Source organism: Anas platyrhynchos, chromosome 1, assembly GCF_047663525.1.
Source record: "Anas platyrhynchos isolate ZD024472 breed Pekin duck chromosome 1, IASCAAS_PekinDuck_T2T, whole genome shotgun sequence".
In the NCBI taxonomy this organism is placed as follows: Eukaryota; Metazoa; Chordata; class Aves; order Anseriformes; family Anatidae; genus Anas; species Anas platyrhynchos.
In genome coordinates this window covers 67,318,618-67,345,776 of record NC_092587.1, presented here as the reverse complement: position 1 = coordinate 67,345,776, position 27,159 = coordinate 67,318,618, and the positions used below count along the sequence as shown (strand labels likewise).

At 37.5% G+C, this 27,159-nt stretch overlaps 1 long non-coding RNA gene across 1 annotated transcript in view; it reads right to left on the bottom strand.

Moving 5' to 3' along the window:
- The window catches only part of LOC119714552 (uncharacterized), a 53,799-nt gene extending 40,544 nt beyond the window's left edge, over window positions 1–13,255 (bottom strand). The window contains exon 1 of the long non-coding RNA XR_005261855.2: window positions 13,167–13,255. This is a non-coding gene — a long non-coding RNA (uncharacterized lncRNA). The remainder of the gene's footprint in view (window positions 1–13,166) is intronic.
- Window positions 13,256–27,159: the final 13,904 nt, after the last annotated feature.

Here is a 27,159-nt window from a genome sequence, read left to right as displayed (position 1 = left end):
GATACAAAGGGAGGATGATCAGAAAAGGTGACAGAAACTGCCAGAGAGTCTTACTAGACCCTTGTTTTAACATAAGGAGTGTTAGATGTTCCTTGGCTGCTCTTGAAGTCCAACAATTTGTAACTGGAGTTCATTCTGATAAATATCAGATAGAACATACATATTTAAAGCAAAAAATATTGAAGATGAGAGGACACTTAAATGAAAAGATAAGAATACATATTTATTCTCAAGTATCTAAAAATATTTTGCTTGAGAGGTGCAGGTTGTTTGAAAATTTTCTGCTCTTGTCCTGTGATATTAAATCTGAAGTAGATTTTACTAGCACAATGGAACTAGTGTCATTAATTAGTCCCATTTCTTCTGTTAACACTGAAAACACTGGCTTTTTTTCCCAGTTTGCCTCCTTCAAAGACATGCCAGATGAGTTCAGGCTCTGTTTTGAGACTGGAAATTGATAGCAGTATTTTGATCAAGCTGCATTTAAAATGACTATGCTCAGTTAAAAAGCATGTTAATTCCAGGCTGCTAAAATGAATGGCTGATGCTCTTCAACTTTCTTTTTCCGGTGGGCAGCCACAGATCCTATGTGGATCTGTGACTATGAACAAAAGACAGAGACACATTATCTGTCCATGGTAATGCCAAACAACAAATAAATTGGTTTCTGTATTTTTTTTTATTTTTTTTCCAGAATAAACACAGAAACTGTCTGTTTTGCTTTACATTTCTTTTCTCTGTCAGCTCTAAAAACCACCTATTGTGCTTGGATATCATACAATGCATCTGGTATGCCCGATCACACACTGTTCTGAAAACCCTTCCTGTATCTCATTGTAACAAGATGAGTTAAGGGTAAAGTAATAATCTTACAGGACCTGGATTTTCTTAGTGTTTGTCGTCTTCAGATAGATTCTTAAGAGTATTGTTTTAACACAGTTTGCAATATGTACACATAACATCAGTCACAGAAAAGCTACACTATAGCTAAACTTTAGCCAAATAATTTTAACTATTTACTAGGGAAAGAAAAAAAAACAAACAAATATCTACCATAGCAGAGCACGTCTGTGGTACCAGAGCTCTCTGGTACCACATTATTATCTATTCTGTCATTAACATAGGCGGCTTGTTCATCATGGAGAGAAATGTCCATTTAAAAAGAAACATTTGAGATTTGTGACAAAAAAAAAAAAAATCTTTTTAAGCAAGAAACATATTTTTTTTCCCAGATGAGATGCTTTTTTCTTATTTCTGTTTTTTCTATTTATAATTAAATATATTTTTAGTATGTATATATTAGCAGAAATGATGAAAGTACTGCCTCCTAGCTTTGCTAGACAATGCAGAATTTCTTCTGACACCTCTGGAATATTTGATGTTGGCAACAGCTATATAATGAATATTGTACTTGAGAATATATGCTATAAAAATGAAGGTGTATCAAGACTTTCTGAAAGTAAATACGTAACTATACAAAAGAGATTGTTTCTTTAATGTAGACCAAAACACCTAGAAAATGTCTGAGTTCCACTTAAACACTACTTTGGGGTCCTGGAAAGATTGTTCTTGAAAAAATATCCACATCATCTTTTTTCCTCTTTTCCTTTATCCCCTTAGCCTTCTCCATAAACTTGGCTGAAACCTGGGGCTATGAAGCAAATGCTTGCCTTGAAGAAGCAAACTAATATTGAGGGCCTGGGAGAATAAATGTACTTGTGGAGTTGTTAGGAAGGTTTTAACCTGCTTCTTGTAGTGCCCTCATATGGATTTTTCTTAATATCTGAACATAGTATTTCTGCACTAGTGCTGAAGCAGAGATGTGCATGTTCAATGATGGCATATGCCCAGTGTTGCCTCTGATTGCTTGTACACACTTTTGTGGCTGAGTTCCTCTGCAGGAAGAATTGCCAACACACAGCCTACATGACCACATAATATTTTGAATGTAATGTTATGAAACACCATACAATGAAATTCCTTGTACCAGAGGAACAACTTTGACTCAGGAATTTACTCCAGTCAGAGACCAAGGTTAAAAAAATAAAATAAATAAATAAAATAAAATAAAATAAAATAAAATAAAATAAATAAAATAAAATAAAATAAAATAAAATAAAATAAATAAATATTTAAAAAAAAATAGAAAAACATCTCTTTGTTCAAGTTCCCACTTTTCAAAGTTGACACTGCACACAACTACACAGAACTAAACCAAAGGAAATCTGGTGCAACAAAAAAAGATAACTTAAATCTCTCTAAAGACAAAAGTCAAGCTCCCATAAACTTCAGCAGGTCCAAGATTTCATCTACATTTTTCTGGTATGCAGTTTGTGGCTAACATAAGAAGAAAATACAACTTGAAGAAATAGGTTCAATGGTATAAGCTACCATAGCTCAGCCATCAATTCCACTGTAAACATATCCAGCTGATACCAAAGATGGCATAAATAATGTTGGCTCAAATGTGTTTTAGCAGGAGTTTTTATCTGGACAGGACTTGGTTTGCTTCCAGCTCATATTTGAGCCTGCAGATATTGCTAACCCTAGTGCTGCACAAACCAGAATGACATACCCAAAAGCATTCCTCTCACCTATAGCCTTAGGAACAAAACCATGCAAAAACTTTTCATGTTATGCCCTTGAATTGGTGGAAAAAAAAAAAATTATAGTGAACTCTAAATATCTGGATGTTTTCAAATTACTTCACCCGTATTTGAAACACACTCAAATCTTATTAGTCCAAGAAATTGCCAGTGCTGTTACAGTCAAACGTAAAAACACATTGCTGTAACTTGGACAGAGCTTGTTTCAATATTGGCTTATTTCAAGCCAATACTTTGGAAGACAAGCCTGTGAGTGATTCCCTAGGTCACTGAGTCTATTTTTCTTTTATTAAAAAAAAAAAAAAAGACAAAAGACAAAAGAAATCTTATATGCTAATTGATCACACTTATCATAAAACTACTTCAGCCAGAGTTTATTTCCTCCCATCCTGTTGAAGTCTGTTCTAGAGCTTCATTGTTTCATTTCCCTTATTTTCAAGTAAGTTTTTTTCAGGGTTAGTTTATTTACATTTCTTACCACAGTCAATCCTGCCCATCAGCATAAATCATGTTTTTTCTCCTGTACATCTATCTCTTGGTTTTAATGTTCTAAGCTGAAATCCATTCGAATGTGTTCTTTTAGGATGTAAATCCACAGCAGATTTTGAGTCATTTAATTATGCCACTGTGCCCTTATGGAGCTGCCATTCAGCATGAGACCACAGATGCAAGACACTTCTCTTCCTGGCCTGACAAGCATTTTTCCCTCATAGGAGACTTCTTTCCAAGCTGAAGAAAGCCCACATGCATTTGCAAAATTCACATAGAATGTTAAACAGATGCACACAAATAAAATACAAAAGAATTATGTACTTGTTAAGAAGCTTAATAAACAGTACTGAGCACTCAGTACAGATAAAAGCAAGGAAAATGCTTAAAATCATTGAAACCCTAGCATAAATCAACAAGACTAGAAGCCACACAGTTGCAAGAATTCCACCAGGAAAACTAAGTGAGCATAAACCAAGTCCTTGCAGAAATAATTGCAGCAGTGGGGCCACCGTCAATTTAGTGAAGTAAGGCAATGTGGCAGAGGCAATGAGGAGAGCAGCAAGAACAATGAGACGACTAGAGGTGAGCAACCAGCAGGATGAGAGCTGATCAAAATGAAGGGTCAATCGAGAGATGCTCATTTCTATCCTCTTTGGGGAATCTCTGGTCCTGAGGTATGATATTCAGAGCAGTTTCATAGACTCAAAGAATATCCTGAGTTGGAAGGGACCCACAAGGACTGTTGAGTCCAAATCCTGGCTCTACATAGACCACCTAAAAAGCAGACCTATGTCTGAGAGTGTTGTCCAAACGCTTTTTGAATTCTGGTAGACTCAGTGTCATGACCTCTTCCCTGGGGAACCTGCCCGACCACCCTCTCTGGGTGCAGAACCTTTCCCTAACCCCCGGCCTGACTCTCCCCTGTCCCAGCTCCATACCATCCCCTCGGGTCCTGTCACTGTCCCCAGAGAGCAGAGCTCAGCGCCTGCCCCTTCTGCTCCCCTTGCAAGGGACCTGCAGGCCACCATGAGGCCTCCCCTCAGTCTGCTCTGTTCTGGGCTGAACAAACCAAATTATTACAGCCACTCCTCACACATCTCTTCTAGACCCTTCATCATCTCTGTTACCCTCCTTTGGACACTAATAGTTTTATGTCCTTTATATATTGGCTGATCTCCGCTCATCCACCCTTTGTAACACCTGCTAAAACCCAGGTACCATCAGAGGTTTTTATAAGAGGCCAATGAGAGACAAATTTCAGCTGCTGAAAATGCATTTACTCCTGAAACAAACTGAAATACACCAATTTGCAGTCATCTCACAGTACAATGTAAAAGTAATTGAGCTAATATTACAGTTTTCCATAAATTATGCTTAGCTTGCATACAGCTTCCTAAAGACATTTTCACCTTTCTCCTGTTGGAAATGCTAGACCTCTTTAAGAACCCTGAAAAGTGTTGTTTTTCTTTTTCCTCCTCAAAGTTCTTAAGCTTAACAGCAATACCACATTTCTAATTAAATGGACAGATAGGGTGCTGATAAAATCTGCTTTCTGTAATAAAAACTATTGATATTGTTGACCTGACAGATTATCTGCAATAGACAGAACACAATGGTCAAATCTAAAAAGCAAGGGAGGAAGAGCAGCTTAGTACAACAATATGTTATATTATTATCTGTCCTTCTGCCTCTTGGAATTATTAAGAATTATTACAGAAATTATCAGTCATCTCTGCTTCTTTTTCTCCCATATGGAACAGAAACTGTGATTGAATGTCATGAAAAACTTTGATTTTTTTTTTTTTTTCTTGATATGATGACTTTGTAAGGTGAGCTTCTTATTCTTCATGGTAGTATCTCTTAGAGGAATCCCCAAGATTTATGACAGCAGATGCCATTTTTCAAAATTTTTGTCCCATATTGTATTAAGCAAAACTTAAAATATCAAAAGAATATCCCTAATAACAATTGACATTTCTTACAAAGCTTTTTATTCAAAATTCTTAACACTCCTAACATAGTCCAATACTGACTACTAAAAGTTACTGGTTTTGTGGAGTCTGTAATAAAACAAAACACTGTCTCTGTGAATTAAGGTCATATAATTGCTTTGTGAGTACCTATTCAACGTTTTTATTACTATTCCTAAAATAAATAAATAAATAAATAAAAAGTATCATATGCTTGCTGTCTCAGAAAACAAGCTGAAATTTCAACTTGACCCTTTATGCAAATCCTCAAGGGACATTAGGAGCCAAATTTTTCCACGTGGAACTGTATTTATAGCCAGAGTAAACTAACAAGACTGTTGATTTTAGGGAAATTTTGTTCATTTAGACTGTTGAGATGGCCTCTGGTTTACCTCAGGTTTCCTCTTCAGGCTGCAGTATCTACTATCTACCCATTCAAAATAGAAATAATGAAATCTGCCTCTGCCACTCAATTTTGTGCATTTCTAGGTATTTTGAGGTCATGACAAAGACAACAGTCATCTACTTATCCCTAGCTACTGAATTTACAAGAGGTAAAAAAGCAAGCAAGCAAACAAAATGCTACTGTAGTAGATTTAATTTCTTCTTTTTGTTCCCTATGCCAAACAATACCACCTTATTTTCAGACGCTGATCCGTATCATTTCCAAGCATTCGATACTCAGGAGTTAACTAAATGCTTTAGCCTGAAAGATATCAAGTCTTTTTTAAAAAGGCTTATTTGCATTTTCCTGTGACCATATGAGTGGAGGAATACGGGCTTTTAGAGAGGAAAAAATAACCAAATATCTTGATGGGGTAGCTATCAGGATTAGTTTAATTTTCCTTGTGCAGTGGTTCTAGGCATAAAATAAAATAAAATAAAATAAAATAAAATAAAATAAAATAAAATAAAATAAAATAAAATAAAATAAAATAAAATAAAAAATTGCAGATGGAGGAGTCAAATAACAAAGTTAAGAAAGTCCACAATTGCACCATTGCACCACATATAGTTCAAATTCCCATGCCTGTAAGAAAACCAGTGCAGCAATGTAATGGGAATATATTTACCTTTTTCCAATTTTTCATTAGCTATTCCTGAAAGATGTTCTCTTTTCACAATATGAATGAACAATGTTCATTTTAAATCAGATTTAATACATATATATGTATATTCGTTTTATTTTAGTACATGAGATTTCCCAAAAGCTACTTCATCTTAGTTGTCTGTAATATCCCTCATACTTCATGGTAGGATTTCCTGCCATCTATTGTTTCTTTAAAGTAAGCAGAACACTGATAATATACTTTGCCTGTTCATGATGTACAGAACACGGTTTATTTTCTTTGCAGATATTTTTATTTTACATGATGTCATTTCTCCTACAGTATTTACACATCTCCTACAATATATTTATTTCTACATTTTAAAGTTAACTTCCAGGTCATTTCTAGGCTAAAAAAGAGTCTACCCATGCTCCTTTCAAATTTTAGTGAGCTGAAACTACAACCCATGCTCAACATTTTTCACAACTTCCAGAGTTTTGAACAGCTGCCCTTCTGCCTGAATTCTGACAGGCTGTTTTACAGTGAAAGTTCTCTGCCTGTTTTTTGTCTCTACTGATGCAAAAATGCTAGTGTGTTTATAAAATGTATTACAAAATTTTCTGCTGTTACTCAAATTACTTTATTATTTAGATGAAAGTATCTATCAATTGTGTAACTGCTTGACACTAAACAGTGTTCTTGGGTTACGCTTAATTCCCCAAGCAGGAGGCCTCATATCCAGCATCATCTGCCTCATTAATATAATTAACACCATTCTCCCAAATTCATAGGTTGATGACCTTTCAGTGACTTGTGGATGAAACATCATATTTTATTTTCCTTCCTGTTATCAGCCATGTAAATTGAATAGTATACTGAATGTCAGGGCAATAGTTGAAAACAATAACTTGCTTGAAGATAGCAGCTCAACAGACACTTGAAGGGTCAAACTGTGAAAAGAAAGGCCTCTGGATGACTTCTGATGGAAATCGGGTCACTGTTTTGATACTCTGCAGCTCCTAATGAATATATCATATTTTATAATTCCAGTAAGATGTGAACATGGCCCCTAACTGCCATTTGCAAAGATACTGTTTCGTTCATTAATACTGATTTTATTGTATTAAAGTAATTTTGAATACTTACATAAATGTGTTTTTCTTGACAGACCTGTTTAAAAACAGGTTTGCAAAATCAACAAATACGTGAAGTTGCATTAACTCAAAGGGTTGAGACTTTTCACAAAATCCCCACCAACAAATTCAATAGTAGTCCTCTGTATGTAGGGGATAATTATCTACTGGGTCATCACATAAAAATATAACTGTGGTGTGTTTTTTTTTTCACAACTGTGAAACACTGCAAAGCCAAAGTCATGCTCTTGATGCCAGGAAACACTTCTGAATTTATACAAAATGGTTAGCAGTTGATTTTTTAATTTTTATTTCTATGTAATTAAGAGTATATTTAAGATATGTATCACAGTCATCCACATCAAAACTTCAGTATATGGTGCATCATTTACTACATAAAAGTAAAAAAGGAAATATGCAGATGTGGATATTTCAACCCTTGGAATATTTAACGAATTGCTGAGCACTAAAGAGATGACCTTGATTCACTCTTTGTCAGTGAAAGAGCAGAAGACAACAGTTAGATTTTGAGGTAAGATGTTACTTTCTAAATGGAGACATGGTGGAAAAAGTATATGATGTATTGATATATACAGTGAGAAGAGAAAGAAGAGAAAGAGAAAGAAGAGACGAAGGGGAAGGGGAAGGGGAAGGGGAAGGGGAAGGGGAAGGGGAAGGGGAAGGGGAAGGGGAAGGAGAGGGGGAAAGGGGAGGGGGAAAGGGGAGGGGAAAAGAAAGAGGGAAAGGGGAAGAAATAGGAAGAGATAGAGAGAAAAAAGAGGAAGAGAGAAAGAAAGGAAGAGGAAGAGAGAAAGAGAGAGAAAGAAAGGGGAGAGGGAGAGGGAGAGGGAGAGGGAGAGGGAGAGGGAGAGGGAGAGGGAGAGGGAGAGGGAGAGGGAGAGGGAGAGGGAGAGGGAGAGGGAGAGGGAGAGGGAGAGGGAGAGGGAGAGGAGAAGGAGAGGAGAAGGAGAGGAGAAGGAGGAGGAGGAGGAGGAGGAGAAGGAGAAGGAGAAGGAGAAGAAGAAAGAAGGAGAAGGAGAAGGAGAAGGAGAAGGAGAAGGAGAAGGAGAAGGAGAAGGAGAAGGAGAAGGAGAAGGAGAAGGAGAAGGAGAAGGAGAAGGAGAAGGAGAAGGAGAAGGAGAAGGAGAAGGAGAAGGAGAAGGAGAAGGAGAAGGAGAAGGAGAAGGAGAAGGAGAAGGAGAAAGAGGAGTCATAAGTATACACTGAGTAATGTCTATAGATAGATATGTGTGCAGCTATACTATAGACAACTGTCTCCTCCTTCCTTTAAGAGGTAATATTCATCCCTGATTCTTTCAAGTTTCATTTTAATTATGGTCTTGTAATTCTGAGTATTAACAAGCATCCAATAATGATTATAACATGAGTCTCAAAAATAACTGAAATTCTGATAACTGCATAGTTGACAAAGTATTTGCTACAGAAAGATCTAGCACATTACTACTCTGGGTAAAATTCAGTTTGGGGACCTGTAACATTATTATTAGTCCTAGTAATAGTAAAAAATATTCTGTATCTTGGGCTCTGTAGTTAGAAACTGGACTGATATCTCATTGAATGGAGCGGTTCTCAGTTTTTCATCAGGCACAACCAAAGTCTACAAAGCACCAGACCTAAAAGGTATAAGTAGACAATGCAAAAATGTGACATGAATGCAACAGGAATATGGCACATCAATCACATTTTTATATTTCTTTACAGAATTATGCTCTCATTAACTAAGGCTTTGCAGGTGGATATATGCAATATGTATGTCAAACCCAGTAAAATACCCTTGAAATGGTGTTTTCCTTGATTCTACAGACATACAAACTGATACCGTAAGGATATTCATCAATCTAATTACACCTATATAATCATGATTATGTAAGTTCTATAAAAGAGATCCAAAGCAAACTTTTCACCCTTGGCTATGTCCTTCCAGTTTATTATTTATGAACTCTACTGTAACAATGGCAGAAATTACCAACTCTACTAAATTCTTATGTTACTGAGGTTATTCAGCTGCTGAACTTATCACACTTTTCTCTTTTCTTTTCTGAAAAGTCTGTGCCTCTTCACTTTATCAACAGACATTGGCTGATCTTTTAAGTGCATAGGAACCATCCGTCTGACTTCACTCTGAATGAGACACCAGCTCTCATGGCCTCAGAAAATCCTTTCCATCACAGAACATCAAAACTGCAGCCTACAGCTCTGTCACCAGGGAGGAGCTCTAGTTCGCTCCTCTGCTGCAAACAGCTGCACCATAACAGAGGATACTTCATAGCTCATCTGGGAAATGAACTACCACTTGCTTGATTATGTCTGCTCAGCTCTTCAGAAATATTATCACATTTTGCATACATGCACCCATTTTGTTTAAAATATTAAAACCATTTGTTTTAGCTGAAAAATTCAGACTTCGTTATTTAATCCAGTTTATAGAATTCCCTGTTTCTTGCTAAAATTAAATCTTAAAAACACAACCTTTCCATAAAGAGGAGGACAGGGATACTGCAATTCAGTAAACAGACTTTGAACTCCCTAACAGTGTTTGAAGTTGAACTTTCTTCATTCATCTGAAAAGCAAAAGTCCTTCAAGCTTCTCCATATGACCAGGCAATTTTCCTGAGGACCATTCACAGCTTTTAAGTCTTATTTTTCTTAATATAGGGAATACTCTATTATCAGCAACTTCATCTCTGACAACTGTCTTATTACAGACTAGGCTTTCTATTCCAAAGGCCTTAGGATATGCCTAACAGCTAAAGTCATATTATACCTTTCCATCTAAACAGCAAAAAACTTCCATTAAGCGTCTCTGACAAGCTCCAAAACCCTTATAACAGAATTTTTTACCCATCTATATTTTTAAAATTTTGCTTATGCAACCATACAGCTTTTCCTGTAAATGCAGGTCTCCTTTGCTTTTTAAGATACAAACTATGTTGGCAACACATATACAGTCCAATGCCCAAATGAATGTAAAGCTACTATGACAATAACAATGAAGATTTAGAAACATTTAACTAAACCTAGATTTGTTTCTTGCTATTGAACACATAGACAATCAAGCTTTGTTCTAGCTTTAAGTGTTTATTATCCTTTTTTTATTAAAAAAAAAAAAAAAAGACAATCCTATACTTTTGGTCATCTAGAAGCAGAATTGAAAAGAACACACCAATGTAAAGAAATGAAACAGGAAAACAATAGTTTCTCCTCTCCCTCTAAGCCCTGTATGCTGCACCTTAGGTCAAGGAGTCTATTCGTGGTGGCTTGAAGATGGATAAGATTATGAAAGAAATGTGAAGACTATTGTTTTCACAATTTAGAACATGAAACAATGGTTTTAACTGAACTGTATAAATTGTCTGCAAAGTAGATCCAACTTTTGAGGGACCAGTTTAAACTAAGAGCTCTGGAATCAAAAAAGTGTTGAATATTTATTGTACATTGCACTGAGAGATGCGGATGAAATCTTTTGTGGAGACAAGGTTATTTTTATTAAAACTGCTCTAGTTGGAAAACATGCCCTGTTTAATATATTTATTATTTTTTTTCCCATTTAAAAAAATAAATAAATCTCAGGCTTGACAAGTGTTTGTCTGACAAAAGGAAAGGTCCCCAGGAGCTCTTCATAGTTTTTTACGGGGTCTACTTTAGGACAAGAGGGCAAAAGCAGTTTTGCCATCCCCAATTCAAATACAACTCAGAGTATCAACAAAGAGGGTGGAAGCTCTTTTGCCACCTACATCATCTGATCATATTCCTACTATTGTATCATCATGAAAAAAAAAAATCGACAAAACCAATTTCACCAAAATGTCCCTAGAACTTTCAAAAAATTTTAAAAGTAAAGTTTTCCATTTCTATTTTTAAGATCTCCCGCTCTCTCTCTCTCTCTCTTTATATATATATATATATATTTCCAAAGAAGCACAGGCTTATGGGTATGTCCCTTCTCTCCTGTTATCTGGGATATGTTGTCTTGACACTTAAATAGTCACTGACTGGAAATACCTCTGATGTTTCTGAAAGAAGAACCCTCACTGCTCTGCCTGCCAACTTATTTTCAGTGCATGGGCCTGAAAAAACACATCTTCCTCTCTCACACATATGCATGTACTCATACTCATACTTTTTCTTTTTTTTTTTTTTTTTTTTAATTTTTTTTAATTCCTTGTGGTAGGTGGAAAAAAACGAAATTAAAAAAAAAAAAAAAAAAGAGGCAAGCTGCGATATCACCTTGGATGTTTCTTGTAGAACTGCTAAATGCAGTGGGTCACCCACCATTCACAGTTTGAGCAGACTTTGCTGTTTGTCAGTTAGTGCTGTTCCATTACGGAAGTTATGTGTCAACTCTATTGCTTCTAGCAGTATCTGAAAGAAATCCTAATGCTGCCGGATTAACAGCAACAGCAGCTATGAAACCCAAATGGTCAGTAGCGAGTGTTTTTTGCTTTCTCTCTTGCAGTTTGCCCCAGGCTCCCTTCTCACTATTACCACAGACTTTGTAGACTTGACAGGACTCATGTGACTTAATATTTTCCTCATTTTTTTCCTCTGGCAGAAGCATCTACTGTACCAGGGATAAGATTTTGTTTGGCCCCCTTGGCTTTCAAAACTCAGCTGTCTGCAGTTTCTGCCTGTGGCACTCACAGAATATCCCCTCAGTCATACAGGACTGAATTAGTAGAGAAACCAAAGCTAACTATGGATCATTGAAAGGTAGCTTGCTATAATCCCTAAGGAAGCAGAAGATGTCGATATCATCCATCTAAATAGCTCATGTGTTTCTTGCAGCACAGCTGCCAAGCAGCTAGCTTCGGGGGAGGAAGATGAATTTAATGGGACAAAAAGATCTCATGGAAGAAATATTCTGTGTTCCCTAAGCTGTTATCAAAAGAGAAGCCAGCATGGGATAGAAATGTCCATCCTCAGTGTGACAAAAGACCAGGGGAAACATTCATTGAGGGTGAAAAGAAGAACAGTTTATTTGTGTGAGGAGAGGTAAAAATCCATTTGTCCACATAAGAGAAACAAACAAAAGAAAGGCAAGAGCAGAAGAGTAGATAAGAAAACTCAGAGGACAATTAAAAATACCTTCTCTATTTAGAAATCTATTCTTCACAAAGTAAAGTAAAATAGTCATGCTGCCACCATAACCATTAAATAAGGTAAAGTGTAGAAGGACAGGTGTCTTTTTCATTCCTCAAATTTAATTTTAATTAAGCACAAAACAACTCATTAGAATAACCAGAACATCAGAAACAATTAAACAAACTTCTCTGCAGGGATCAGATGAAGGACCTTATCAGAAATCTGTGGATGGACATAGAAAAGGAATGGATAACTCTGTGAACATAATAACGTTTACAAGCTACCCTAATTAAGTGGGATAACTGCATCCATGCAACATTATGTTTGATGAATTAAAATGAAAAAAGAAGCCAGGAAACAATGTAATCAACTCAAATACATGTACATAGTGAAACTTTTATACTATAACTAAACTGTCATTAATATAAGTATATATACACACATGTCCTGATTAAAACAGAGGAAACTTGGGCCTCTGCTCCTGAAGGAATGCAAATCTCCACTTTCATGTACAAATATACTTGTAAATATACAGCAGCATTAAAAAATATTATTTTCTTGCATCTCTACACTCACCCCCACTGGTATAGAGACTTTCTGTCTGTGAAGGCAACATTTAATACACAAAAAATGCAGATCTTAAACTCTCTGCTAAAGTCAATGACCCTTAGGAACAGTTTTTGGTTTGGTCTGCCTGCCAACAACATTCAAATAGCAGAAGCTACTATGATGAGACTCCAACAATTCAGAAAACACAGTTCATCTACTGTGAATAGATGGATCAACTGTCAAGCAACCTTTAGTTTCCATTACCTTGAGGAGTGATTTGAAGAACGGAATAGTTCTGCTTCTGCCATTCCTGAATATAGAGAACTACCACACTGCAGGAACGAAGAGACAGTGACAATATTTAGAGTAAGCTTTTAGGACCTCCAGGATCCACCCCATGATGTTATCTCAGTCCAGAGTACCTTATCACAATTGGCATTTTATCATAAGTATGCTTACAGGAACACTTATCCCTCACACCCTTGCTGCACTTCTTTTCCTGATCAGCAATGCAGAACTTTTCTACAGGCTCCCAAGCCTTAAATCTTTCTGTACACCAAAAGCCTCATATACATGTATCATGCCCCTTCAGTGCATGACACAACACACAACTTGGACTGATAGCCAGTAACTATTACGTCCAAACCACGGGAGAGAAGAAAGGAGACTGTACAGGGTGATGGCAATGTCTGTATTCCTTACAGAAATCAGTGACAGCAGGATAACATCAACAATACAAAGTAACTGCATCAGAAACTCCCAGTTTTATTATGCTAAATTCAAGCAGAAGGTGCATTCTGCAAATGGCAATTAAGATTTGCAGTAGCGTAACTGGATCCTTCAGGAAGTTGTTTACTCTGATGAGTTCAAGGATCTCCAGACCCCACAGCATCATAAACGATGGTGAGAAGAAACATTGCTCCTGAAGAGTACACCTATACAATTATGTGGAACACCGTTTCTATTCCAGATCAAGGAATTACTTTGTCTTGTGTGTGTGTGGTCAGAAACGAAGCTCTATTTTATCCCTTTCTGGCATCTATCTCATGCTGAGTTTCAAGCTGAACAGCAACACCATCAGCAGCTCCAAGTGCACGGGGCTGGTGGAACTGGACCAGAAACAACACTGTGCAAAGCAGGGCACTGTGATCTCTTTAAATCCACAGCTTATATGGGAGAGGACTGCTTGGAAGTGCTTTAGGTATCATTGGAACTTTTTGTAGATGCTATAAATACAGAACTGGCAGCAGAGAGATACACTATGAATTAGGCATGAAAGGCGATTATTCACGTCTGAGTAACACCAGATAAGTCAGCTTGCTTTGCTTCAGAATCAGTTTTCACTGATCTTTGAAGCTCAGGGCATTAGAAAAGTGCTTATTTTTGTTTAGGCCTTTAAGATATGGAATTTTACATCATAAATAAGTGTACTACTGTTGCTAATAGGAATGCTACAGGAAGCTTGGAACAGGAATTACTCATTCACTGAGTGCTGATTTTGTTCCAAGTTGTAACAAAAAGTTAAAAAAAAAAATGTTCATTAAAAAATTTCAAAAATATTTAGCTTAGTTGCAGTATTTACTTTCAATAGAAGTAATCCCTCCTCGTATTTTGACTTTTGAAGTAATTAAGATTTGGACATAAAAAGCTATCTCTAAACAACAATAATGAAAGACTGTAATTTGAAATAATTTAACCGGATATACCTGAATTTCCTGATCACTGACATATTCCAAGAAATATTTAAATCTGAATAAGACAGCATTTTTCATCAAGAATCATTTTGCTGAATATTTTCTACCTCCTCTAATTATTAACTCCACAACTTTAAGAAGTTTTCTTCTCCTTAATCTTCCTTACCCTGAAATCTATGGAATGGTATTAAATTCATAAGCCTATTGATGCATATAAGATTTTCAGCTCATGCTCCCCAACAATCAAGGTAAAACAGACAACGCTTAAATATTGTAATAAAGAGGTTTTGCATTGAATGACAGCTATTCTCTTTATGAGCCTGGCATAGGAGGAAAAGCACTGAACTGATTATATTTCTTGTTTTAAATATTCATGTGACAATGTTGAAGAAAGAAATGAATATCAGAATGAAAAAATGACAAGAAAAAAATGACTACAAGAAATCTCTAGACATTTATCACAAGCCTAGAGGATACAAACCAATCAACTTCTAAAATCTGCTCTTTGATCGAGATGCCCAGTTAAAGCCTACATTATTAATATATGACTCTGTTTAAAAAGTCTATTAATCAAGTATGGATGAATGATTAAATGGATAAAGCACTAGCCTTTGACCTGACAGTCAACTTTCACAAATCTCCTGAGAATTCAATTCTTAAATAATAATAATAATAATAATAATAATAATAATAATAATAATAATAAAGAATAAGAATAAGAATAAGAATAAGAATAAGAATAAGAATAAGAATAAGAATAAGAATAAGAATAAGAAGAATGCTTAGATATCTGTATAAATTATCTGGAAACAATGGTCCTCACTGTTTTTCTCTGTATCATTAAATGATTTTCATTTATATGCAAGACCATATTCATTGTACAATTGCTAGGCCGGTAGCTTGCCCTCAGGATGGTGTATGACCGATATAGCATGTGCTTGTTGTATTTTATCTCTAACAGCTGTAGCAGCAGCTTCTTTGAACTATTCCAGCTTTGTCTTCCAAATCTTCTCCAGGCCTTTAGAATGTTTAACAAAAAAGGCCCCAATCCTGGAAACAGGTCTACACACAGGAATTCTTGTTTTAGTATATTTTGGTGGGATCTTAGATGAGGAAACATGGAAGAGCTTGAGTATCAACACACATTTTAAGGCCTGAGGATCCTGAAGATTTCAACATTAAACTCTGTCATGCACTGCTACCTTTCAAGGGCAATGGAAACCAGAATATTTCAGTGACAGTATCAAAATGAGTAGTGAACTGAATATATGGCTCTTTTTACTAGCTGCATTACTATTGCTATTGCTATTGCTATTGCTATTGCTATTGCTATTGCTATTGCTATTGCTATTACTATTATTGCTATTATTGCTATTATTATTATTATTATTTAAAGCATGCATTGGATTCTTTCCAATTATGTTTCACACTGAGGAAAGGGATAGAATGAAATTTACAAATTCTGGTGGTAAATTATAAGACCAGTTTTCTGTCATTTACCATTCCAAGGCAAATCCTGTTGACTATGCAGGCTGTAGAGTCTGTTCTTTTTCTCCTTGCAGAGGAAAGTAGTATTTTCAGGGCTTTGAACATTGATTTTCATACCAAATTTACCAATAACACGAGCTCTATCTACTCTCTTATTGAACACTTAATTCATCATCACAGAATATTTCTGAAATCATATTATAAAGTATTTGTTAATTTTTTTCTCATCCACAGAATGGTTCTCGCTGAATTCCGCAATAACTGACTATATCAATACGCAACAATTATGGGCTTAATGTGGAAATTACTTATTGAAGGTCTTTATTCATGCTATGCTTGTGGTTAGAGTAGATCACATGATGGTCTTCCTGTTTTGAAAGGGCGGAATTATAAATATTGTGTGTAATACACACCCTTTGCAATTATTGGGCTTACAAGCTACAGTAACAAAGCAGTAGAAGTTGCCAAGTACATCTCACAATTCAGGTCAGTGTAGTAAAATTTGGTGGTTAGAAGGCATTCGTGTCCTTTGATGACACAGTTTGTCTGCAGGACGTTAAAAATCCTACTTCAATTTTAAATTAAACTCCTAAATATTATGAATTATCTTTCCTAAGTATTAACAGTAACAACTAGCAATACAAGTAATAAAAGTTCTGCTGACAAAATCATGTCTTCCGTAACATTTTGGTAAATATATTACCTTAACCAGTTTTCTAAATGATTGGAAATGAACAACAAGTTTTGGTGGTGGTGAGGAGTAAAAAGAAAAGATCCCATCTACCCCCTGCTCTCTCCCTAGGTGAATGGATCCTGAAGGGAAAATAGCATGAAATATTTATGTTATTAAAATAAGAAACTGTGTCCCTGGACACACACAGAAAGAGTTGTATTGTATGCTTGTGTATCCTCTTTGCAAAACAGAAATACATATTAGTACACAGAGCTTTTCTGTTTAGGATGGTTTGGGCAACATACTACCTTTTAAAATTAGATTTAAAAATAATGCTGTCATTTGGAAGTGGTACAAAATTTCTAATGACAGAACAAGCATTGTTCTTTATTCACTTCAGCATCAGAGAACTTGTTTATTCACTTTAGCACCAGAATGTTACCTTTGCATAATCCATGCCAAAGGTCTGAGAAGTAAATTGTATTGATTTCTGAACCTATTCTTGCAATTGATGTATTCCAAGGCCCTTTCACATATCCCAGAAACTATCATAGATGACAAGAGAATTTCCTATGTTAATTTACAAATTTGTGTATAATTCCTCACCCTTTAATTCACTTCAAGTGTCCCTTCTCCCTGTTGTTGCTGGGGATGGATAATAAAACAGATGTACTATCCCAACTCTCTCTTTTGAGCAAATGAAAGGACAAAGAAGTCTAGTCTACAACAGAAACTGAGCTCAGACAGTGGACTTCTTAAAGACAGTCATTCCTATTCTTAACACAGCCTGAGCAGAGATCTGATGCCTGTGTGTATATATATAAATATATATATGAAGTTCTGAAAGTTACATCTGCAGAGAGTGCACAGATATTGCACCTTTCTTAGTTAGTGCCCCATAGGATTGACTTGATTGGAATTAGGTGGGCACAGGGAGTATCAGAATATTCAAGCTTTGATATGAAACACCTGCTGGAAGCTTATCCAACTCATGATGCGTCCTCAAGCAGTCTTCGGCTTTTTGTGGGTTCATTTCTGTGCAGTAGAAAATGAGGCACTTGATATGAAATTACTGATTCCCTTAGAGATGCTCAGCTGGGATTCAGCACTGATTCCACTGAGTGTTGCTGTGAAACAATTTACTGCTGACATTGGATACATAGTGACAGAATTAGTTACTCATGCTAATGAATGAGTAGTGCTTAATTCTGTAAAGTCCCCTATGAAATTCTTCTATAAATAATACCTGATAGTAGGATAGACTTAAGTGGATAGACTTAAAATCAATGCTGCACTTACAATCCAGGTGCAGGATTTTAATGATGTCAGAAGGAAGATGATGGTATCTACCTCCATGCCATTTCCTCCTCCCAGAGATCTCAGGTAGGGGTTTCAGACCTCGCACACATTTGGGCTTACCAAGATATTTTGGTTCAGACATGAAGAAAAGGAAATGGGGTTCCCATAACCCTTCACTTAATGAAGTTGGTCACAGAGAACCAAGTTCACATGAAGGGGAAGCAGAATATGCTTCCCCTTCCTTGAAGATTCCAGATTAGCCGAGGCCAAAACAATTTTCTTTGCATTCTTCATATCATGAGCTAGAACTGAAATGCTAATTCAACGGATAACATTGTTAAGTTGTCACAGTTTAGGTATTATGAAGGTCTAACAAATGGGAAGCAGAGGAGGTGGATAGAGGAGGTCTAATGTGATGAGATAACCAGATGCAGAGGGAGAAAATGAAGCACTTAACATCAAATCACTTACTTACTTTTGCTGAGACACTTAGCTGGGGTTCAGTGCTGATGTTCCTGGGTGCTGATGTTCCTGGGTGCTGTTTTGAGCAAGAGGTAATTAATAGCATAAGCTATATAATAATAGATCTTTTAAAAATATTCAGAGTGAAAACATACTGGGAGAGGTTTTGTGAGGCTGCTATATTTGGAAAATAGTGACTGAAACTGTGCTCTGTCCTCAGTGATAGTGATAAGAGACTTCCCATTTTTCACAACAGGGTGCCCACGGAATTGAAGGATTTGGGGCTATTCCCTGACTACAAGGTACGTGGAAAATTATGCTTCATTGTAAACAGTCTATGCCTGATTATATGTGTTTAAAGTAAAAATGAAGTCAGTTATTGTGAATCTCATTTCTGTTTCTGGACCTTTCACATATCCCAAATCCTTTGTTACCACAAATCATGAAATTTGGAAATTACATGCCCTGACAAACTACAGAACTTGCTGACACAGTATCTTCCATTTAAAAGGTGAAACCTAACTCTTGATTCTTTCTTGGTCCTCTATATTCCTGATCACTTTATATTTGAAATCATTTTTTACCTAGATTTACTGCTGTTTTATATACAGATGTATTTCTACATTGCATTGTTTGACAGTAACAATACTATCACAACAATTAGGAACATTTGCAGTATTAGTGAAATGCATCAGTCATGGACAGACTTACCGACAGCTCTACTAGATTGATTGGTAGGGTCAATAGGGTTCATTCCCTCTAGCAGACATAACAGCCAGTTCAGTTAAGGCCTGGATGTAAGTTATGAACCTTACTTTAAACCTGTTGTTATACCTAGAGAAAAGTATTCCTCTCACTCCAACAGACACTAATGGGGCATTGACTGATCTTTGAACTAGTTTATCTACTGGAAGATGTGATGCTCTTTCTTCTTTACCCATCGACTCAGATAAGTAATCATCACGATGTAATAAAAAGTAAGCATACCTGCTTCTGGCAGAGAAGGAAGTCTATAGGAAAAAACATTTAGAAACAAGTACAGAAATACTCTTGGTATTTTAGAAGATGAACTAAAGCAAAATTTTTTTTGACAGACACTGGTCTGGGGATACACTGAATGGAACTCCTTCATGTTATGGCTACCTAAAAGGTTATTTGCTTACTGTCTTGATTTATGACAGACATTTCTTGATAAATGTGTAAATAGGTAAACATTTTGTAAAAGCATGCACACAATATTCAGAATTTACAAATGCCAAGACAGGCTAAAAGACAAAATCCTATATTCTCTAACCATCAGAAGTGCTGAGTGTATTTGTAAGCCTCTAGATAATCTTGAAAGGTCAATGGACTTGAATTTTTTCAGCCTGAAGGGAATATAAATTCCATGGGGTAGGTTTGTCTGCTTCTTGCACACTGCCAGTTTTTTAAAACTGCTGGAATCACAAACATGAACATCAAACTATGAATAGGATTTCTATTAACTGAAAGTGTGCTTTTTTTTTGTTTGTTTTGTTTTGTTTGGTTGTTTGCTTGTTTATTTTTATAACTAGAAAGTGTGTAATAATTATAGGCTAATATAAGCTAATTACAGGAATTGGGAATTAAAGGTTATAAGAAGAGCTAAAGCCAAAAAAGTTCAGCTCAGGATCCAAACTTTAAGCATCTAAAGAGAAAAAAGTAATTTCCAATTATGATTTGAATTTCTCTTGTTATTAAATGTGTAAGTTTTCAAGACTACTATCCTGTCATTTATACTATTCTCATTAAATATGATGTTTGAATAACTGAAAATCATGCTTATAATGCTGTAAATAAGTTAAGCAAGCAAGTAAACAGAACTTAGTTATCCTTCATGGCTTGTGGATAAACTGGCATTACGTATTATGTTGCCGACGGAAGGAAGACCCAGACGCTCAATATGAGTGAACAGTGAACTTCAACTTTAATGGATAGCTCAGTCGCCTTTTATCTAGTTTGAACATAATCAACTCATACATATTGCAGAAACTAAGCTCAGGATTGGCTAACACTTCCCGGGCTTTTCAGTCTGGTCCTCCTTCTTTTAGCTACCTGTCCCGCCTTAGGGACTTTCCCGATCGCCCAAGGGCATCGTGTCCTTGAGCCTGATTGGCTCTCAGCCAGCTGCGTACGTGCCCAGGCTCATGTGAGTTGAGTACGGTACTTCACTAGCCCATTGTCTCCCAACTGCTCAACATCCACATGTCCCACCTCACTTAACCATTCCTCCACAATTCCCCCGTTTTTATTTTGCAGCAACTATAATCAATATAACTATAAGTAGAAAACGAAGTTCCTCTTTGATGAAGAAAAAACCATCCACCCATGTTCCCAAAAACAGATTTAAACCAACCTTCAAACCAACTATCTTGTACTACAATTTTTTGCGTATGATCCCTTAACCATTTCAAACATAATCAACTCATCAACAAAAGGATCAGACACAGAAGCGAGAAATAGGCAAAAATGAACTTTGTCCGGTTTGATTTGCCCAAGTGACCCACATATTGGTTTGAGGATCGATTTTGCTTAGGATGGCACTATTACGTCCAACCGTCATTGTCAAAGATAATGCAACCAAAATCCCTTGTGCCGTCAGATCAGCCATGGTTGCTGTTATTCGTACTTGATGACTTTTCTTCAATGGCTGGTTTAACACATCAGCAGGCCCCAGCCATTGTCCCGTTTTCATATCTCGGTACAGTACTCTCATCCGCGTCCCACCGCGATTCCGCGTCCCACCGCGATTCCTTTTTCCGCGTCCCACCGCGATTCCGTTTCCCGCGTAAGTCCCTTAACGTTCTGGTGAAAAATAGCATGAGCCTCCCGAGCTCTGCAAAAGGGTGACAGTGGTGCTTCAGTAGCTGTTGCGGTGAAGAAACAGTCTTTCAGATCCACAATCAATAAATGCCAACCCTCTGGTATCATAGCAGGATTAGGCAGACCAGGTTGCAGTGCTCCCATGGCACACATTTGATTATTAACCGCTTGCAGGTGTCAGCCTCTTCAGGTGCCGCACCACCAGGATGTCCAGCCTCTGCATGAAGGCAGGCAGGCTCTTGGCGTACAGGTGCCGCAGCGCCAGGCGATGCTCAGCCTGAGGCAGTCCCGCACGCAGCTCTCCTCGCAGCTGCTGTAGACGCCCTCCAGCAGAATCTTCACCTGCCCCACAGAGCAGCGATCCAGCAGGATGAGGCACTCGGTGGCCCCCTGCAGCAGGGCAGCTTTCACCGGCTCCGGCATCGGGAGCATGTACTAGACTTTCCCGTTTTAGCGGCCACTGCTCAACCCACACAGGTTCATCAGTTTTCCATTTTAGTGGGATTGGGAAAGTCCAAGCAATGGTCATACTTATAAATGGTGGTCTGACATAAGAGCAAGAATGTCTCTCCCTATCAGTGCTTGTACTCCCTCTGGCAACGGTAAGACAGATACACTGCATTTTACAACTTTGTTACCTATTGTCCATTGTAGTACTGGTGATAGATGAGCAATAGTCATACCTCCTACTCCTGCTACAGTGGTACTGGATTTGAATGTAGGCCAATGCGGTGGCCAAGTTTGCGCACTGATTATTGTCACATCTGCGCCAGTGTCCAACAATGCCTCAGTTTGCAGTTTCTCATCCTTTAAACATACTGTGATTTTCTGTCGTGGTCTCTGCTGCATGCCAAGCGTTAATAACGCTATTTTTCCTGTGGAGCCAATTGCTCCGAGTCCTCGGTCCTTATTGACCATCGGTGGTAGATATGCCGCAAGGTGTGGCAACGGAATTAATTGAGCTATCTTTGTATTCCGCGGCACATGCATTGGAGGAAACATTGCAGAAACCATAATCTGTATTTCCCCACAATAGTCTTTATCTATAAGTCCAACCAGTATTTGTAATCCATTCAAGGTAGCAGACGATCTTCCGATCAATAAAGCTCCCACAGGATCACCATTGACAGTAACTGGTCCCATAACTCCTGTTCTTACCCAGGTGGGTTTAGAATCCAATAGCGTTACATCTACTGCTGTTGCCAAGTCCAAGCCGAGACTCCCTCCGGTGGCTGGTCGGAGGTAAACGGTGCCGTTCCGGCCGCTGTCATAAATGCCGCTTTTTGTGTTGTCGTGGGGCGGTCCTTCCCGCTGCTCCGTCCGTTTCCCGACGCACCATGCCAACAGGTCGCCGTGCCACGCACACTGGACCGGTAGTTCTGACACCACCTCATATGTCCCGTGATCCCACAGCGAAAACAACGCGGTCGCAGTGAAGACCCTCGGTCAGTAGGACGGTTTACAATCCATAACTAAAATGCTCCGCTTTTCTAAAAAGCATTTCTGGCAAATACAATCTATATCTAAAATGCTCCGCTTTTCTAAAAAGCATTTGAGCAAATAATATGCCGCTTGTCTTTTCATACCTTTATATACATCGGTTGCAGCCTTTGCAAAGACCTCGGCGGTGCTTTTCCGGCGGGACCCTATATAGGCTCATTCCGGGTGCGGGGACTCCCTTCCACCTTCTGAGCTGCAGATCTCGGCGACGCGCGACGGCGGGATCCTCTCCCGGGTGCGGGGACTCCACGTCCCTTTCACCTTCCCGGCGCGGGTGCGGGGATTATTGTCCCTTCCACCTCCTGGGCTGCGTTGCAGGACCGGCTTCCCTTATTCCGTCCAACCATGGCCCAGGATCACTGCCAGCAGTGTCCAAATCCCGTTCAGACCGGTTCCTATTCGGGCGCCAATTTGTTGTACTGGTCCCGCCTTAGGGACTTTCCCGATCGCCCAAGGGCATCGTGTCCTTGAGCCTGATTGGCTCTCAGCCAGCTGCGTACGTGCCCAGGCTCATGTGAGTTGAGTACGGTACTTCACTAGCCCATTGTCTCCCAACTGCTCAACATCCACATGTCCTACCTCACTTAACCATTCCTCCACAGTATTAAAAAAAATAAAATAAAATGAACATGCCTTGACAACGCAAAATATGTAATAAATTTAACTAAGACATTTTATAGTCATTTCATCAAAATTATAAAGGTTATTTCATTGGTAAGCTTAATACTAAAACACACACAGAAATGATTCCCCAAAATTTAAAACAGGATAGGAATTATAATGTCAGATCTATTTGGGAGTACAGGATTATACAAGATTGTTTTGGACATGTTGAAATTTCTGTTCTATGAGTATTAAGGGAAGTTTAAATAGATGAAATAACGGGCAGCATTTAGGTTTTTGTTTCGTCTAGTAAAAAGGAGCACTTTGGGCAGCAGAGCTTTATTTTGCAGGAAACAAGGCCCAAGTTTAACCACGATTTCAAAAATTCTACCCCAAAGACCCATTTGTTCTTAACACTGACATCCAGCCCAGAGCTCCATCATTGTAGAGCTTAGGTATATGGTTTAGTGGGGACTGTTAGTGTTAGGTTAGAGGTTGGACTCGATGATCTTGAGGTCTCTTCCAACCTAGAAATTCTGTGATTCTGTGATTCCGTGATCTTTGGCATTCTGGGGGAAGTTCTTATGCTCTAGGGAGAGCTAACTACTCTCTACTTTCCTATTCAAAAGTACCAGCCTGTATCCTTAATTTCTGTAGAGATGTGCCCCCTGCCATATCAACAGGGACGAGACATATTATCACAAGCTGCATGAAATATATCATGGCCTTTGAGTGTGCCAGTTTTGTTGTGCGAAATCACCTTTTTTTTTTCTTCTTTTACTCAGCCTTTAACTTAGACATCACTGGTTGTGTTTCACCTACTGTTCTGGCAAACTCTTTCTGATGAATTTAATCTACTCTCACAGCAGAAAAGAATTATACTCTAAGGCAGTCTAGTAGCCAGCCTCACCTTAACAAAATTGTTTTCTGAAATAGAGACTATTTATTATGCAACTTTTTGTTTGTTTGTTTTAATCTCCTGGCAAAATGGTTAAAATTTATGAGCTCTACCTCTCAATTCAAAATTATTTCAAGTCTGAGTTCTAAGTAAAAAATCTACTTGATCAGCTTTTACATGTTTGATATTTCTATACTTTCTGCTGAGCATCTTTGCTTCTCTATCATTCAGCAAACTTTGAACTGCCTTTCTTATTTTAATTCTACTTAAACTCCTTGATATGTATGTGTATTGTTCTTAAACTCTTTGTAAGCCTTTTATCTGTTGAGGATTGACTATACCTATTGTCTATGCAGTATTTATGTACTTCTGGTTGTTTTAGATACATTGTAACAAATTATTCACTTGCAAAGAAAGCTTAATATAAATACTGCTATAAATATTATTGGGTGTAGTGTATAGCTACATGCCTGGATTCTATCTAGTTCTGTTTAAAAGAATGAATAGAAATCATATCTAATGCTTGCCTGTGACATAAGCCTGAAGACTGTATGGTAAAAAATATCGGTAATTTGCAGCAGAATGTTTGTCCTCACTTGGAGAGCTGGTCTGATAAGGCGGGCTTAAATAATCACTTCCCCTTGTCTGTTTTTAATTAAAGTGGCAGTAAGTAAACACTGACTAGAAATCGATCAGAATCAATGGCCTTATGGCAAAGTGGCAGAGAAAAATCTAGTGTGTCAGTCGAGATCAGGGAAAAAGATGGTTTTCAGGCTGTCATGTGGCCTGTGCTGAGGCTGTAGGAATTCAGATCCTGAAACACTATCAGAAAAAGGAAAAAGACCCTGACTCAATGCGAGTGGGATGAACTGAACAGCAAAAAGACAGTCTGCCTGCCTCTTTTTACCCTATTAGCCTTTCAAAGGAAGAAAGAGTAGTGGAAAATGTTTGGATACCTGCTGTCTGATTTGCAGCTCTACAGCCACTGGCACAAGGCTGTAGGCTTTGTTTTCTCGATATATATTTCAGCTAAATAGAGCATCATACATCCAGCTATCTTGCTGCCCAGTCATTAAACATTTTTATTTTCCCCTGTATCTGTCTGCACAGTCATGCCTTAACTCTGTGCTTATACGTTCTTTTTCTCTAGCGAGTGCTCAACAACCAACAACAAAATAAAATTATCCTAAAACAGTCACACGTTACTGCCTGTTCTACTGAAATAATCCTGGCCTCAGAAAAGATTAGGTGACTGGGTCAAAGAGTTTGCTCAGAGATGGTTCTGCCACCTGAATTTCATTCTTTGCTCCAGCCCCAGGACTCCACTCCCCCAGGACCATTACTCAAACATTTCTTCCTATCTCTTTCTCTGCCCAGACATGAGACAGCCTATCTGTTTCTGAAGTAGAATATCATATTTGTCTTAAAGATAAATGAAGCTACATTTAAATTCTACTGATTGGATTTTACTTCTTATCAAGGTACTTTTTTCTTCCATAAAAAAATAAATAAAATAAAATAAAAGTTGGATTTTATTTTCATTTTTTAATGCTTTTAATGCTAAGGAAATTACACTTCCTAGTAACTAGTTTGTAATTTGTGATCATGCATGATTCCGATAGAGAAGGAATTTCATTACAGGTACGGTAAAAAGAAGAGAATGCCTGTACATTTGCATGTCCATGTGCAGGTAAATAAATAGTAAACCTTATTGATAACAGAGGCCATTATAATTTGAATAAGATTATATTCTCTCTAGGAGAGATAAAGGGTAATGAAAGACAATTCAAAGCTAGTTTGTTATTACTTCATCAAATACCTCAGCCTCAAGCTGATAAAATTCCCTTGTATAGCTCCCTTGAGACATTAACTGCAATGATGCTGCCAACCATTTGTAGTGATCTCTAAAAACATTAATATCACTATTTAAATTAGTTTGTGATGTAGTATAACAGAGGGTAAAGCTAGAGGTGAAACTGCTACACAAGCTTTCACAAAATGACTACAAGTATGTTACTGGGCATGACAAAATGAATTATTTTCACAAGCGACAGGTATTCCAAAGAGACTTTAATAGAATTTAGCACAAGAGAAGTCAAAAAATATTTTGCAAAGTAACTTTCACTGTCCTCCATTTGAGTTTGACTCAAATCTGTTCTTGTCTTTTCTTGGCATTTTGTTATGGTTCCTCATCTTTAATCGTTGTAAGAAACTTTCCTTTTGTGGTTCAAAGCTTCTGAAAATGTGGGCAGGTATCCCCCCTTATTTCCATAACATTGTGCATGTTGCAAAATTATGTATAGATGTTGGTCTTTGACATGTATTGACTACAGTGGTTTTCTGCTCAAAGATGGAGAATGGTTGCAATGGGCTTACGTCATTCAGAGAACACAAAATAGACGAAGCATGCTGTAGTTTTGCATTTAAGACTTCAGAGGTAAACATGTTTAGATCCATATCCGTGTTTAGATGTCATATTACAGATCCACATGTTTTTGACTGTGTTAATGTCTCCCCTACAAACAGGCAGCTCCATATGGAATTAGGAAGTTGATGGCACTGTCGGCTTGCAAAACAGTTTGTAAGTTTGAAAAGTAGTTAATCACATTTTCTGAACCAAGGAAGTGAGGGGGAAAATAAGGCAAGTAGGACAGCTGTTTGTCTCATTTTAGATCAAAATTTTTGTATATTTAAACAAAAAATAATTAAAAAAATGCTTGACAACAGACTTGTGTTAAAGTCTTTTTATTGTAAGCCTGTTATCTGAGACATTCTCATGGGGCAAAATTCATTAACACT